A 3,967-nucleotide genomic window follows, 5' to 3' on the forward strand; every position below is an offset into this window, starting at 1 on the left:
CGACCTGCACGCCGGATGGGGATGAAATGATGATGAACACAGCACAACACCCAGTCCCTGAGCGGAGAAAATCTCCGACCCAGCCGGGAGTCGAACCCGGGCCCAGAGGACGGCAATCCGTCACGCTGACCACTCAGCTACTGGGGCGGAGTCTTTTTCAAAAGAACCATCCCAGCACTTGCTTTAAGAGCTTCAGTTAAAATCGCGAAAATAGGTCGCCGTATGGTGATCTGAACAGTCGTTTTACGGCAAGCTAATTCAATGTTCTGAACCCTGTGCCACTTCGCTCCATTTGCAAATGGCGTCTACGTGAAACTGCCGATTCCCCTCCCCCCTCTCCCCTCCCCCCTCTGTATAACTGGACGGTATATCACCTCCGATAGGGCAATGCCTAGTATACAGAATGTTTCGAAAATGGAGGACGTAGTCTCAGGTGTGTATTCCCCATACGAAAAGAATAAAAAAGTTCAGTGCAACATCTGTTGGGAAATGTTTGGTTTCCGAGTTATGGCGTTCAAAACAGTGATGTCCACTACAACGTTTTTCTTCGAGCTGGTAGCTACCATTACAGAAGATATCCAAAAAGTCAGTCTCCTGCTTGAATATAGGCCTCAAATCGATGACTCATAGTCCTGCGAACACGACCCCAAATTCCAGCTGTTTTGCTTATATCCTCGCGACCTGCCACATTCTGCTTCAAGTCAGGTTGAGGAACATTCAGTTGCAACGCTAACCTCCGTGTGCAGACAGGAGTCGTGAGCACAGAATTCAGAATCTCCTCCTGTATATATGTAGTGGTAGGTCTTGATATCCCCCTCACCAAACCACGATATGTAAACTTCCCACGGCACAAAGAGATATCGGGACGTTCAGTAGTCTAGCGCCTTCGACATCTTCGATGTGGATTCTTCTTCTGGTACCAACGACGAGTCAGAACAGCATTGCCGCCTGCCTTACCGTATACCAAGTGCACAACCGTCAGCACCTCGTTTGATTACATGGCGAACCATTTCCTTCAGGATTCACTTTCCTATTAATATTTCCGGCACGGCAACTAGCTACGGGAAGAATAATTTTACGGCGAGTATTACTGCCTGAAATTATGCCATCTTTGAAACGCCCTGTAATACTGCGGTACTCAAACCTTCAGGTTGAGGATACACTAACGTAAAAAAAAAATCGCAGCACCAAGACGAAGGCGTGCGACATAAACGAACGTTGGTAGGCGTGTTTCAACATCTGAAACATGATATCTGTTCAAATTTCGCGCCTTGCTACGGTTCGCGCGGCTCCCACCCGTGGGAGGTTCGAGTCCTCCCTCGGGCAATGGTGTGTGTCTTGTCCTCAGCGTACGTCAGTTTAAGTTAGATTAAGTAGTGTGTAAGCCTAGGGACCGATGATCTCAGCAGTCTGGTCCCACAGAACTTACCACAAATTTCCAAATTTTCCAAATTTCAAATTTCGCGCCAGTCGCATAAGAGTGGTGCTACTAGCGACTCTATGAGGTTACAAAATAGGTTTGCTTTAAATATATTCTGCAGAGAGAACTTCGTCGTGGTTGCAATAAAGATGGTTTTACTACTTCTTCATTCGCGACGAGTTTCGCCTGTATTTAATGGCATCTTCAGAGAATCTAGGAAAATTGCAAAACCCAGTACACACACAAAACTGTAAAACAACAAACCACGTAAAAATTGTTTATCTCTACAACATCAAAGTTATGGGTCCTAAATTGCGTTTAGGGGAGGGGGTGGGAGTGGGATTGTAACTTTCTATATTTCACATACTATGAAATACAAAAATTTAACACTTACCTAACTATGGGTAAGGCCAGGCTTCAGACGGCCAAGTGGCGCTAGCAAGAGGGAAGACCATCGTGTTCGGCTTACGGCTCCGGCGCATCCTCCTGCATCTGCAGGAGCAGTCTGCGTAGCAGTTGGCACCCCACTGACACAACGAACTGTTTACCAATTGGTTACTTCAAGTATAGCTCCGAGCCAGAGGCCCTGTAGCGTGCATTCCACTGACCCCAAACCACCGCCATCTGCGACTTTTTCACTGGCGTCAGGCGAGAGTTCATTGTATGGCAAAGTGTTTTCTGATGAAAGTTGGTTCTGTCTCGATGCCAGTGATGTCGGTGCGCTTGTTAGAAGAGTGGCAGTTCAGGGCCTACAATCAACCTGTCTGCTTGCTAGGCACACTGGACCTAGAGTCATGGTTTGTGGTGCCATTTCGTATTGCAGGAGAAGCACTCTAGTGGTTATCCACGCACCCTGACTGGAATTTTCTGCGTCAGTCTGGTGATTTGGTCTGTTGTGCTATCATTCACCAACAGCATTCCACGGAATGTTTTCCAATGGAATAACTCTCGCCCACATCCCACTGCTGTAACGCAACATCCTCTACACAGTGTCCACTGTTCCCTTGGTCTGATCGATCACCAGACCTGTCTCCAGTCGAGGACACATGGAACATCATCGGACAAGTCCAGGGTCACTCACAAACAGCATTAGTCGTCCCTTCATTGACCGGCCAAGTGCAAAAGCCGTGGATCTCCATCCTACGAACTGACATCCAGCACCTATACAACACAATGCATGCACGTTTGTATGCTTGCATTCAACGCTCTCGCGGCAACACCAGCCATTAATGTACCAGTATTTCTCTTTTGCAGTGCCTTATCTCGCGCTTACATTAACCTGCGGTCTTGCAGTGTTAATCGCTTACATATGTTACCTAGACAAACGTATTCCTGAAAGTTTATTAAACTAAACCAAACTCCTTCCGAACAGGCCATGAAGGCCCAACGGGACCGACCGGCCGCCGTGTCATTCTCAGCCCATAGGCGTCACTGGATGCGGATATGGAGGGGCATGTGGTCAGCACACCGCTCTCCCAGACGTATGTCAGTTTCCGAGACCGGAACCGCTACTTCTCAACTAAGTAGCTCCTCAGTTTGCCTCACAAGGGCTGAGCGCACCCCGCTTGCCAACAGCGCTCGGCAGACCGGATGGTCACCCATCAGAGTGCTGGTCCAGCCCGACAGCGCTTAACGTCGGTGATCTGACGGGAACCGGTGTTACCACTGCGGCAAGGCCGTCGGCAAAAGTTTCTTACTCTACATTAATTATTTTTTGGTGTTGCGATTTTTTAGCGTCAGTGTACAAACCACATAACTGTGTACAGTAGCTACTTGTAAGATAAGGTGATTCTGTTTATAAGAAGCAGCACTGTCCTTATTTTCCTCTAGAGCGTCGCCGGGTAAGTAAAAAGCATTAATTGCTCATTTATGTCAATTGTGTGTAATGTGTATGCTGAAGACGTCTTTTTCTTTTTTCTCAGTTAATCTCGAACGAGCAAGTTTCTGGCACCGTGACCCAGTGGTGCTCTGCCGACGTAGTGATCGGCAGTGCGGGTCACTCTACAAGGGGCGCCGAAGGCTAGCGACGGAGAGAACGGCTGAAGTTCATTGTCAAGAACTACTGCACTATGTATTATTACCAAAATGTTCAAGAAAGATTATGAATTACGTGTCAGTCCTGTATCAACTTTGAAGAAGACTTTCATACTTAACTATCGATGTAACAGTTATCGACATGTGGTTAATAAACGTGTATACTCGTTAATTTGTGTCCAGGACATTTTTGAGTACCTTTACAATGGCAAGAAAAGATTTTTTTTTCGACTTAATGGAAGCTGATTTATATGGCACAAGTCTGTTATATGACCGATTCTGAAAGGAATTTCTTTGTTTAGGAACTTATTGCCAGCAGGCAATCAACATTCAAAGGCCATTAGTGAGAAAATATTAGTTTGCAAACTATTATCAACTTCAAATAATACTATTGAGTGTACTGGTGTTTGGAAAGTGATTCATAACATATTACATTGAAAGAAGTGCTTTAGTCGCATTAGTGACATTTTAAACAGTGACAACTAATTTCTTAAAAAATAGTTGCCAGGGGTT

The 3,967-nt window shown here is 46.1% G+C and overlaps 1 pseudogene; it reads right to left on the minus strand.

Moving 5' to 3' along the window:
- Positions 1-2,986: 2,986 nt before the first annotated feature.
- On the minus strand, positions 2,987-3,104 carry LOC124608102 (annotated as a pseudogene).
- Positions 3,105-3,967: the final 863 nt, after the last annotated feature.

The sequence above is a fragment of the Schistocerca americana genome, chromosome 3, assembly GCF_021461395.2.
Source record: "Schistocerca americana isolate TAMUIC-IGC-003095 chromosome 3, iqSchAmer2.1, whole genome shotgun sequence".
Taxonomy (NCBI): Eukaryota; Metazoa; Arthropoda; class Insecta; order Orthoptera; family Acrididae; genus Schistocerca; species Schistocerca americana.